Consider the following 13,583-nt stretch of genomic DNA (forward strand, 5'->3'; position numbering starts at 1 on the left):
TAATATAACTCAGATGTTAATTTTATAATTTAATAATAATCACCATACAGGCCATTATGCCAGTCAATAGCCTGTGTTCTGTGTGCAGTGATAACATTGGTACTACATGTGTGTTTATTTATCCCACAGATTCCAAATATGACATGTACTCCTTAGAACACAGTATAATTAATGATCAAAAAGAGACTGTTGTGTTTCCTCTCTGCCATCTTTGATGTGTGAAATTCTGTGCCTCTCTCATTTTGTACTTCCTGCAATGCCAGAAATTTTGATGCTTCTTTTTACAAAAGGATGATAATAAGTGGTTTTGTTGTTGTTATTTTTCTTTGTTTTTGAGACAGTATATAGTTCTGGCTGATCTGGAACTTGCTATGTAGGCTTCTCTGGCCCCAAACTCACAGAACTCTCCTTGCCTCTGCCTCCTGAGTACTAAGATTAAAGGTTTGTGTCACCTTGCTCAGCCCAGTGGACCATCTTTTACTTTGAACAGTCTGTACTAGCACTGTTCAAAGAAAATAATTCAAGGGTCTTAGTCTGGGTTTCATTCGCTATGAAGAGACACCATGACCACAGCAACTCTCATAAAGGAAACATTTAATTGGGGCTGGTTTACAGTTTCAGAGGTTTAGTCCTTTATTGTCAAGCAGGGCATGGTGGTTTGCAGGCAGACATGGTGCTGGAGAGTTAGCTGGGATTTCTACATCTTGATCAGCATGCAGCAGAGGAGACTGTATGCCAGTCTCCTGAGCATAGCTTGAGCATATAATACCTCAAAGTTCACCTCCACAGTGACACACCTCCTCCAACAAGGCTGCACACCTCCTAATAGGGCCACTTCCTATGGGCCAAGCATTCAAACACATGAGTCTAGGGGGGCCATACCTATTCAAACCGCCATACCAAGTCACATGGATAATTTTAAATTTTCTTTTGTCAACACTAGTAAGTAAATATAAACCAGCAACATCTATGTGATAATGATTCAATCTTAGGTACATAAAATGCTACCTTTTAATACAGTTACTATAACAATGGTTAAAATAGGAAGTGCACCTTTTATTTATTTATTTATTTGAATTTTTTTCATTTTACATACCAACCCCTGTTCCCCCTCCCTTCCCTTCTTCCATTCCCTGCCACATCCCCCTATTCCACTCTCATCCCCTCGTCATAGTGGGTAAAGCCTCCCTTGGGTAGCCAACACAGACTGGCATACCAAGTTGGGGCAGGACCCGTCCCCCTGTATCACAGCTGAGTAAGGCATTGCGCCATAAGGAATGGGCTCTAAAAAGCCAGTTCACATACCTCAGATACGTCCTTGTCTCGTTGCCAGGGAACCCACAAACACATCAAGCCACACAACTGTCACTCACATTCAGAGGGCCTGGTGGGGTCCCATGCAGACTCCCCAGCTGTCAGTCCAGAGTCCATGCGTTCCCAACTGTACTCAGATTGGTGTCGACCCTAATTGTCACCATAGAACTTACATCCAGTGACTGGTGGCAGCAGATGCAGAGACCCACAGCCAAGCACTTGGCCAAGCTCCTGGAGTTCAGTTGCAGAGAAGGAGGAGGGATTATAGGAGCAAGGGGGTTCAGGGTCATGATGGGAAAGTGCACTTTTGAACACCTTCTTTAAAGTCTGACATGCTTGCAGTGCAGCTCAGTTCAGACTCATTGTGTTTCAAGTGCCTTACAGATCCACATACTGGGGCCGCCTCATTGCACAGCATTGTTTTGGCTGCGAGGTCATCTATAGGATGTGAATTGTAAGAAATATTATACCACTTGGGCATGGCATCCGTTTCTATAATCCCAACTACTCAGGAGGCTGAGACAGGAAGATGCCAAGTTAGATGCCTGTCTGGGCTATACAGTTATTTTCAAAGCCAGCTTTGGGCAATTAAAGAGATCCTGTCTCAGAATAAAAAATAAAAATAAATAATGTGCTTGGGATTCGCTTAGAAATAGAGCAATAGCCTAGTCTTAAGACCCTGAGTCTAATCCCCAGTACAAACAAGGATATCTGGGAACTCTCTGTCTGTATTAGTTTGTGTGGACATTTAACCATTTAAGCCTAGTGCATATAGTCTAGAAGGAATACTTCGATTAAAGGCTTTCATGGAGGACGCTTGATCAATTGGTTGCTCACAATCACATGTTTCAAGGGAGCTACAGGTGACTGATGCTATAATAATGTCCCCAGAATGGGAACTTCAAGTAATCCTGTGACCTGGGATTTCCTTCTGTGAGAAATGCCTTGTGGGTATGAAGCGTATGAAAGAATATTGTAATGCTGTTTAACAGTTAACTACTTCACATTGAATCTGCTGTCCTGGACCAGACTAGAATAGGAGAAATGTATGTACGTGAGTATTTTTATTTAAACCCAGTGACCTGAGAGGGCAAGAGTATTATGTCACCTCATTATGAGGAATCAGTTCAGATGTACTCAATTTTCAACAAGTTAAATCACCTCAATGTAGTGCTTCTTTCAGTCTCCTAAATGTCATGCCTTTCAGGGATGTGGAAGAATATTTAAACTTCATTTTGAAAAGTGAAAGTTAAAATGCTAAGAACAGGCTTGTCTGGCTCATAAAACCACCAGTGGCGATGTCCTTGAAAAGCCTCACTTTTCTAGAAATTACTTCAGCTGAATTTAGTTTGACTCAGAATCGGGACCCACTAATGGAATAGTTCTGCATAAACTCCGCGGGGCTGTAGTGCGGGACTGATTGCCATAGGTGACTAAGTAGGCAGTTGCTACCTCAGTGTGATGGTTTGATGAAAAGACCGAGCCAGTGATCTGCCAATCATCACATCCCAGCTTCAGACTGTTAAATAGGGGGTGTTGAGTGCCATTGTGGCCACCGCATTCTATCAAACGCCCTCATGTCACATCACGACAAGTACAAACTTTATCTGTGAAATGCTAGAGAAATGCCAGGTCTTCTAGTCTGTTCCCTTTAGGGAGTTTTGTTAAGCCTGCTGAAGGTTGCAGTTCTGGGATTCTGTGTCAACTTAAGCCCAGGGCTTAAGAATTTACTTGTGCTTAACATGAGATGTGAGACTTCATTTAGGAGATCATTTTATAAGCCTTTCATGTTTTCCTCATTTATTTTCAATTTCCTCACTCACTGTCGCTAATCTTCCCCTAAAATTAGCCCATTATTTGCTTGTGGTTAATCCTACTATCCTGTGTATGCAGGCCACAAGCTTCGAGGTCTTTTTTTTTTTTAATGTTGGTAAATCGAATTTCATAAACTGAATGTTACTCAGGCATATCTATTTTTTAATTCTATCTACTTAGGTCTTTTTTTTCCTTTCAAATGTAGCATGTGACTTCCTGTCCCCCGACCTTTTAATTTGTAATTATCATGCTCAAGATGAGTCATTTTAATTAGGAGTGCATTAGATTCTTAATCAATTTTTAACTCTCGAACATCTCCACATATTTAGATGAGTCAATAAAAAAATCTGTTCAATTAATCTTGGAATAAATTGCCATTGAGTACTTACATTGACCTGGCATAGTGACTTAACTGAAGACTTTAATCTTTATGTAGAATGTTTTAATTATACTTAATTTGCTTTTCAATCTTTCTGTCTACCTCGAAAGACTTTGGAGTCTGTAGATTTTAATGAATTTTTTTCAGAAAAGTACATAAACACATCACACTGGTGTTCTGCTAAGATGTGTTAGCAGATTCCTCGGCCATTTTCCACTACATGGTGCCCTGATTTGCTGTGCCTCGCTGCCATCTTTCCTAGTGTCTTCCCCATCAGGAAAGGCTTGCTCAGCTCATGCATAGGTTTTCCATCTGGCCCGGCTGAAATGTCATTAACCACAGGAAAGCTTCCCTTGGACATCTAGAGTCACTTGTTTCTCTGTTTATTAGCACATTTAGTGAATTCCTTCTGCTGGGTCTTGCATGCTAACTGCAAGCTCACTGGGTTCAGGGAACTTTTTTATCTCACTGCTCACACAGGTCTTTACAGTCAACTGCCTCAGCATGCTTACACCTAGTGGTTGTGTCAATTTCACACCTGCAAGGAACATCTGTATCAGCTGAGACCCTTCCTGATGAATGCTCAAACTTCCTGGATGTTTGTGCATCCCCTCATTCTCCTCTTCACTTCCAAGTGTGAAATTATCTCATATAACTTTAACAGGTTGAAGTTTTAGCTCTGGAGAAGCTTCAGCCATGATTAACTTGGCTGTCACATCCCCATTCAGGAATTTTGTAAGCATTTCTTTCTTGATTTCTTCTTGGACCCATTCATTATTCTGTGTCGTGCATTGTTTAATCTCCCTGAGTTTATGTGACTTCTAGAGATTCTTTTGCCACTGACATCCAGCTTTGTTTCACTGTGGTCAGACAGCATCCATGGAAGTATTTCAGTTCTTCTGTACTTGTTGAGATTTATTAGTACTTAGTGTGTAGTCTGTTTTAGAGAATCTTCTGTGGGCTTTGGAGTAGAATGTACATTCTCTGGTGCTGGGGTGGAATGCTCTATAGATACCTGAACATTCATTAGAAATGTGATGTCATTTAATCTGGTTGTTTCTCTATTTTTTTCCTAATGATCTGTCTGTTGGAAAAAGGGTGGAATTGAACTTGCCTATTATGAGCTGTGTCCATCTGTGTCTTGAAGTCCAGAAATATGCTTTTTATAAAACTGCGTGTTCAAGATTTTGGTGCATATCTATTTCAGATTGTAGTATCTTCTTGGTTAACTGCTCTCTTGATTGGAACAGAGTGTCCTTTATCTCTTCTGATTAATTTAGGTTTAAAGTCAGATAATATGATGGTGCACCTGCTTGTTGACTATTCTCCTTTCTTGGGATGCTTTTCTCCACCCCTTCACTTTAAGATGCGTCCTTGTCCTGGAAGATAATATGAGCATCCTGTAGACAATAAAATGATTGGTTTTATTTTTCTTAAATCATTTAAGCAACCCATGTCTTTTGATGGGTGACTGAGGCCACTAATATTTAAAGTCATCGTGGAAAGGTGTGCACAGATTGGTGTCATTGTTATTGTCTTTGATTTTTTTGTTGTTTGTGTTCTTAGTCCTATTTTGTGTTTCGGGATTTACAGTTTGATTTAGTTTCCTTCCTTCTCTCTTGGCTGTGCCCATTCCTCTCTCACTCCATTTATTGCTCCCAGTAATCTCAAGAACGGTGATTTAGTGGACATGAATTCTTTCAGCTTGTTTATATCATAGAGAGAGTTTATTCCTCCTTCTTCTACGGCAAGTGGTTTAGCTGGGTATGGTAGTCTGGGTTTGCCTCCACAGTCTTCTAGAACTTGTAGTACTTTATTCCAGTTTCTTAGGGCTTTTAAAGTTTTGATCAAGAAATCAGTTATTATTCTGATAGCTTCATATCCTTTGTATATGGCTTGTGTATTTTTTCTTGCAGCTTACATTATTATTCTCTGTTTTTTGTTCTCAATAGTGAGTATTTTCACTGTAATATGCTACTGGGAATTACTTTTCTGTTTTTAGTTGGTGTTCATTGTGCTTCTTATATCTCTATCGGTGTGTTTTTCTTAGTACAAGAAGTTTTCTTCCATGATACCATTAAGGATCTGGTCTATGACACTGACCTGGGATTATTCTTCTATAGCTAGAATTCATTGATTTGATGACTTAATAGTGTTACAAATTTCCTGCATATTTGTTTTGTATGTTTTTAATTTCTTTTCATATTCTTTGTTTAAATGGTCCAGTTCCTTTCTTCCTTCAGGATACGAATGATGTGTTGTGTAAGTTTGGAATGGGGATTGAAGACGGTATGTTTTATTCTTGGTACATTTTCATCCTTTCTCTTTTATTTTCTTATCAAAATATAAACATTGGTTCTAAAAGTTATGGACTACTTGATTCTACATTTAATCACTATGAAAAAAATAAACTCAAACAATATTATTATCTTTTAATGGCATACTGGTAGTGAATTTTGACAAAAAAGATAAAACTAGAAATATAATGTAACATTCATATAGATTACTACATATAACTTTATAAAGTCGCACAAATTTGATCACACAAAATAAAAAGTAAAGATGTGTGAATTTGTATTCCACAGTAGCTCAGAATTATTCTGGTGCATAAAATGCACAAGGCAGAGCTAAGGTGAAAACGACTAAGTGTTGAATCATATTTATCCTTTTATGATGAAAGAAAGTTTATTTATTCTTGAACAAATATATTACTTGCAAATATCTGAGAAAGGAACTGACGTCCTAGAGTTGAATTCCTACAGCTATGCACTAGTGATGGACAGAAAGGAAAAAACTCTGGAGCAGGGGCTCCACAGTTGGCTTCGTTTGTTTTTGGTTTCCTTATTTTTTTTCAGTCCTTTGGTTAGCATCAAAGTTGACATTTTATAATAAAGCTACTGGTAGCATTTTGTTTTATGCTTTATAAAATAGTAATTACTACTGGCTGATATTTTCAACTTTTGTAACCATGTACCGAATCATAGAAATTTACCTTTCTGTGTACTAATGCTCAAGCTTAAATCCTGAATTCAATTACTTTATAGCAAAAAAAAAAGTAGGTGAAACACACAGTATTAATATTTTAATGTCCTTGAAATTGGTGAAGATTTTAAGTTCAGATATGAGCTCCATAAGTTTCCAATCCACGTAATCCAAGATAAATATCCAGAGTCCCGGGCGGGATGAACACAAAACAAACCCTCTCTGTTCTACCTTCTGATGGAGGCTATTGCTAGGTCTATGTCATTATCACCTTGACTGGATGCCATCTCTGTAAGTCCGGGAGGGCATCTTCAGAGGTTTCAACGAGGACACCACTGACAGAATCCATTGACTAGGTACTTAGTCTGTATAAAATGGGGAAAAGGAGAAAGCTGAGGGTTGACAGCGTCCTCTTCTTCCTACTCCTCTGCGATGTGAGGTGAGGAAATGCTCCCACCATAGCCCTCGGCTGCCATGTCTTCCTCGCCTTAGTAGACTAACCATGTAAGTGAGGAGTCCAAAACAAATGCTTCTCTTGTTCTTCTTTTAGGTATTTTGTCAATAGCAATCAGAAAAGCGATAGACTGGGTGAAGTCTATTTATCAAAGGTTTTATTTTTTAATCTTAAAATATAATAGGATTGTTATTGAGGAAGGAATTTTTGATGTGGGATGTTTTTGCTTGATTTAATGATTTTAGATAGAGACCATTGGCGAAGAATTAAAGGTAATTCACAGAGGAACAAAGACAAGAGGTATGCTAGAATCACTTAGTGTTTGCCCAAGGTTGCTTATATCCTAAATATATGTATATACATTATTTATACACATACACATTATATATGCACATATGCTGTATGTACATATATACTATATATACTATATACATACATAGTAATTATATATTACTAGGTAAAATATAGCTTGTGAAGAAAATTTTACTTCTGTCAGAATATGCTTATAATCTAAGAACTGCATTGTGGGCTAAGGTTGGGGCTCTGTGGCAGAGTGCTTGACAAGTACACAGATTTGGGTTTGATCTCTGACATCTCCAAGAAAAATAATCATGCTTACTTAGCAGATTACAACACAGAGCACCATATAGCCTGGGAGTGCTCAAAAGCCACAGTGGAACTTTTTTTTTGGCGGGGGGGTTAGAGAGTCTTTACCAGACTTTCATAAAGTTGCAAAAAACAATCAAACAAACAAAAACATTAGATTTTAAATAGAACTTTAAAAAAAAAAAGTCAGTGTTTCTATTGCTGTGATAAAACACCATGACCAAGTCAACTTATAGAACAAACAGTTTATGTGGTGTGGTGCTGTGGGATGGTCTGTATGTCAAGTGTGTTGCTGATTGGTCAATAAATAAATCACTGATTGGCCAGTGGCCAGACAGGAAGTATAGGCGGGACAAGGAGGAGAATAAAGCTGGGAAGTGGAAGGCTGAGGCAGAGACACTGCCAGCCACCACGATGACAAACAGCATGTGAAGATGCCGGTAAGCCACGAGCCACGTGGCAAGGTATAGATTTATAGAAATGGATTAATTTAAGCTGTAAGAAAAGTTAGCAAGCAGCCTGCCACAGCCATACAGTTTGTAACCAATATAAGTCTCTGTGTTTACTTGGTTGGGTCTGAGTGGCTGTGGGACTGGCTGGTGATAAAGATTTGTCCTGACTGTGGGCCAGGCAGGAAAACTCTAGCTACAGTGTGGCCTATGGTTCCAAATGGTGGGAGTTCATGATGGTGGAGCATGAGCATAGCAGCTGGAACAACAAGCTGAGAGCTCACATCTTGAGTCTAAAGCATAAAGCAAAGAATGCACTGAAAATGCCATAAGGCTTTGAACTATCAAAGCCTTCCCCTAGTGACAGACTTCCTCCATCAAGACCACCCCTTCTAAACGTACCCAAAAAGCACCAGCAATTGGAGACCAAGTATTCAAGCACTGAAGCCTTCAAGCACTGAAGCCTACTTACATTACCACAGTCAGTGAAAGTGGGAGTTATCTCATTTACAAACATTCTTAAACACTCAAAGGAGTGTTCAAGTTAATAAATTATGATTATAAGAAAAACAAAATCAGCAGAATGGGGAACAAGCTAGGAAAGATTATTGTCTGAACTTACTAAGACAGGTCTTTGCTACAGTCATTGCCAAGCAAGAGTCCAGTGTGCATGTGACTTGCCATCGTGGAACTGGTTGTACGGTTTTATTCACCTGGGAATAAAGACAACTGCCATCCAATAAATATGGGTTTATCTGGGAGGAGGACTGTCTGCAGCTGTGGATCTACTTCCCTACTTGAGTGGGAAATGTCCACCGTTGCTGTGGCTGCTCACTTTTCAAGCCCTTGTTGTTTTCAAAGTCTATACAGTGCTTGCTGGCACTGGTAGAAATTAAATGAGACAGAAAACCATGGGAAATATAAATGGAGGAAGAAGAACGTTAGACAGAGGCTACCCTCCTAGGAAAGATGACTTAGTGACCGAAATACCAAACAAAAACAAGGAAGGAAGCATTTATTTGGGCTCAGGGTTTTAGAGAATTTCCATCCACTAGTCAGGGAGGGCACAAAGGGACAGCTCCCTGCTCACAAGAGGATGTGGGAACACAATTCTTCATGTCACAGGGGGCCAGCTCACAAGGCTGCTGGAACTGGGGACTGAATTGTGATTTATCTCTGCCAGCCAGGCCACAGTTCACCTCCTAAAAGTCCCACAGTATCCCAAATAGGAACCCCAGGATGGAAATAAGCAAACATGAGTGTGTGTGTGTGTGGGGGGCATTTTATATTCAAACTGTAACAAGTTGTAACAGGTTTTGTTTTTTTTTTTTGCTGAATTCAACATGTAGACATGTTATTTTCTTTATATGAAATTCACATACAAGCCTTCATTTGAAATTCCCTTCCATACACACCTGAAGCCAACACACTTTGCTACACCCTAAAGGGAATGTTTGCAGATTCCCTTCCACACACACCTGAAGCCATCATAGTGTGACATACCCCAAAGAGAAGGACTCCCGAAGTAAGTATCCTGGAATTGATGCAGACTTCATTTGTATATATAACTTCAAAATGTCATGCTGTATTATATAGTACTTCAAATTCGTAAGCTTAAGATGTCTCTATAAATGATTTTGATTAAACCTTTTTCCTGGCTACATGAATAGGTGTTTTGAACTACATTGCTAAAAAGTAGAATGCAATGTATTAAAGTATTTTAAAAATAAATACCTTTGATAGAAAGAATCTCGTTATCTGAATTTAATTTGGAAATAAGAAATAGGCATTGCTTTCAACATTTAGGTGAAAACACACACACACACACACACGAATCCTGATGTTGACAGTGACTCAGGACCACAGCATGGTAAAGAAATGAATGGGGTGGTTTGGGGTATATCTACCAGCTGTTATATCTGTACAAAGTTCTTAAGTAACAATTATGAAACTAAGCATGAAAAACACCCAAACTGCCAGCAGAAGGCAGTACTTCAGTATGATCACATAGGCACATAACATGTGGGGCAGTAACAGTCAGAGATATGTTTAAATTGTAGGGCTTTGAAGATTAACACAATTGACACTTTTGCTGTTATGCTGAACTCAATATAATCCCTATGAGGCAGAAAACACTAATAATCTTGCAAAGTAATATCACAGATCAGCTGTGTCAGTAATTTGAACACTGACATATTTGAACACTGAACCCTGAGCTACTCATGGTACCCACTGTGTGCCAGGCACTGACAGAGATGTAATCTGAGTACCCTGTGCCATTCATGGTATCCACTGTGTGCTGGGCACTGATGTAGATGTATGGGACTACCGAGGTGGGATTTTAACCTTCTTGTTTTCTAGACTAATTCAGGCTCAGAGAGGAAGCATATAAACACACATGTGTACTCTGTGTTGGGGAATGTAATGACAGGGTCACACTGGGTTCCTTGAGCCTTCCTTTTGTTTCTGAGAGCTAAGTGTGAGAGTATGAAGCAAGAAAGACTTCTTGGAGGAAACAATACGTGATGTCAATACGTGATGCCAAGGAGAACATTCTAAAGTACATGTAGGGAGGTGATGTCTGTATTCATGGACATGTGTAAACATAAATCACATGTGCAGCATGGCGCTATCTGCTGGAAATGGAACATAGATATGTTTGTGATGTGTGAATTCCCTTCCACACTTGACTCAAAACTAGTTTCTACAGTGAAACTGAAAGTGAACGTAAGTCATCAATTTGTTCTAAATATCTCTTACTTTATTGACCTCAAACTTCCCCTGTGTATTATAAAAATGTGAACAATCAGCATGTAGAGAGATATAACTCATACAAAAGGCGCCGAACTATACTTAGAAAATGCATTCAGAGAACAAAATATTTAGTTACATTTAAATGAATAGAAAGTATTGAAAACATTATTGTTAAAATCACAAGGAAATTGTTGCTTGTGATTTAATTTCAAATACCTTCCACCATATTCCTATATGTAACAATGTTTTTTTTCAATATTATATTGAGCACAATGAACAGATAAATTATTAAAGCAAGTTTCATTTTCTTTTACTCTGATAGAGTTCAGTGATAGTAGATAGAAAAAAGGTAGAGAACACTAAATATATGCACATGGGAGGCGAGCAGACGGCTCAGCAGTTACAAGGGCATGCATAATCACGAGGAGCAGACTTTGGATGCCAGTGTCTAGGTCACAGTCCAGGCTTTCCTGGAATCCCTGGAATCCCAGCCTTGATGAGTAGAGACTGGGGATGGGTGAAGAGGGCGTTAGCCTTTCAGTCTAATGCAGGAAACAGAAGCCTTGGGCCCAAAGAGAGGCATCATCTCAAAGGACTAGGCAGAGAGTGATATGATGGACACCCCACACCCTTGTATGGCCTCTACGAGCACACAGGCATGTGCACCCAGGCACATGTGCATACAGACACACATACACACCAACATTTCAAAAGTAAATTTAAAACAATTTAAATATTTTTAAAGTGTTTGTAGTTTAACATGCAGTTTGAAATAGGACAGTATGTAAAAGCTGGGAGTGAGAAAAACCTATCTATGCATTTAAACTAAGAATATTCTGGTATATTCTTCAGGATTAGTCTTGAGACAAGCTGTGCTTGTATCTAGGTTTGGCAATTTTACAGCTATTTTTTTTTATGAAGTGTGACAAGTCTTCTATTCTTATTCAGTCATTTCTCTGGAGTAAAATGATGTGTTGTCTCTATCATGTAGATACATTGTCTTGGGGGCTGCCATGAAATTTCTGCTTAAATGTGTGTTATCTACTATAATAAAAGGATATTTCAGTTACACATGAATTTGGTATTTCTAAAGTAACTATCTTGAATCATGTTGAGATGGGGAACAATATTTTATTCATTATTTCATTTCCTTATGGTCTATTTTGTTCTGAACAAATATGAGGCATCCTAGAGAGGTGCATATAAAACAACAGATTGAGTCAGGACACTGGAGTCAAGCAGGAGGAGTAGGCAACAGGATTCTGTAGAGGACAGCATAGGCTTCATTTTGCTAGAAATAAACCACGAATTTGGCTCTACCTTCTCTAGTAAGTAATGCAAAGGAGAAAATTTTCTCTTCATTTCAGAATGTATGGGCATCATTCAGAACAGGTCACCCAGTTCAGCAGCTTCAAAGATACATTTCCATCACTAAGAACAAACGGGGTACCCCCCATTGTAACACTCCTCAGTTTTGTAAAGTATTGGTGAAATTATTAAGGCCACTCCACGTAGTTAAAAGGGAGGTTTATTTTGTGGGGTAACTCACAAATGAAGGGATAGGCTACAGGGTCTGGGGAAGACGTAGTGCAGTCCGGCGGTGTTCTCTGGAGAACTCTGTTCGGTCTACCTCTAGCGTCCAGGGTCCGGAAACCAAGTGAAGGTGGCGCATCTGGATCTTGGGTCTTCAGGGCCCTCTCTTGGCCCCGCCTTGTAGGTGTGACAGTTACCGAAGCCTCAATGGGGGTTGAAACTTCCAGACCAAAGCTGGAATGGCTACCCACTATAGTAAAGAGTAACAAATATGTGTAGCTCAAAACACCCAAGTATTAGAAACACCCTTGTTAGGAAGTTCTACAGTGAGTTCAGTATAGTTGTATCAGAGTGAGCTCAGATAACCGGACCCTGTGGTTGGATCCAAATGTCCCACTCTGTCAGAATGACTCTATGCAGGTAGATGCTCCTGAATTTGATTCTGGATTACCTAATTTATGTTGTGTGATATTGTGTTTGTGTTCTGACAAATAAAGCTTGTCTGGAGATCGGAGGGCAGAGCTAGCAATTAATTAACCATAGAGGCTGGGTGGTGGTGGCTCATGCCTTTAATCCCAGCACTCAGGAAGCTGAAATGGGAAGTGATAAGGTGGAGCAGAGACAGGATCTCAGCCCCTTTCGGTCTGAGGATCCAGAGAGGTAAGAGTCACGGGTGGCTGCTCTTCTGCTTCTCTGATCTTTCAGGTTATTATGCCAATATTTGACTCCTGGTTTTTATTAATAAGACTAATTAGGTTCACACTTCATCTTTCATTTGCTTGCAACTAGTAGACATTGCTTCTCCCTGTCAAGTGTGTGATAAATGTTGGATGGCAGAAATCAAGATCTGAATACTGAATTTTAAGCATTTGACCAAATGCAGATAGACCCACACGGTCGGCCTTAGGTCTCTATTCTCCATTCCCACCACATCAGGGAGAGCTCAGTATTACAGGTGGGATTGCACTTATCAGTATGACAGCATTGGAGGTGCTTCGGGGCATCTCCATGGTTACTGTTTAAGATGCCTGAAAGTTGCATGAGGAAGAGGCTGGGTTCTCAACAGAAACACTAGGTCTCAGGAGAACTGCAAGGTTTTTGAAAAAGACATTGTGAAAATGAGACTGCAGTTCTCGTGGTCAAAAGAATTGTTGCATTTATCCAAATAACACTCTTGTGTACTTTTTCAAGTGTAACTGGAAAGACTGAGTTCTAGGGACCTGGCATCATAATGATAACATACGACTAACTCCAACATTCCCCTTTGACATCTGCATGTCTGTACATCCAAATCTGA

General features: G+C 39.5%; 1 protein-coding gene across 1 annotated transcript in view; it reads left to right on the plus strand.

Annotated features, from left to right (window-relative positions):
- Window positions 1-13,583, plus strand: part of Cpne8 (copine 8) — a 186,196-nt gene that overhangs the window by 109,298 nt on the left and 63,315 nt on the right. The window lies entirely within an intron of this gene.

This window comes from Peromyscus eremicus, chromosome 20 (genome assembly GCF_949786415.1).
Source record: "Peromyscus eremicus chromosome 20, PerEre_H2_v1, whole genome shotgun sequence".
Classification (NCBI taxonomy): Eukaryota; Metazoa; Chordata; class Mammalia; order Rodentia; family Cricetidae; genus Peromyscus; species Peromyscus eremicus.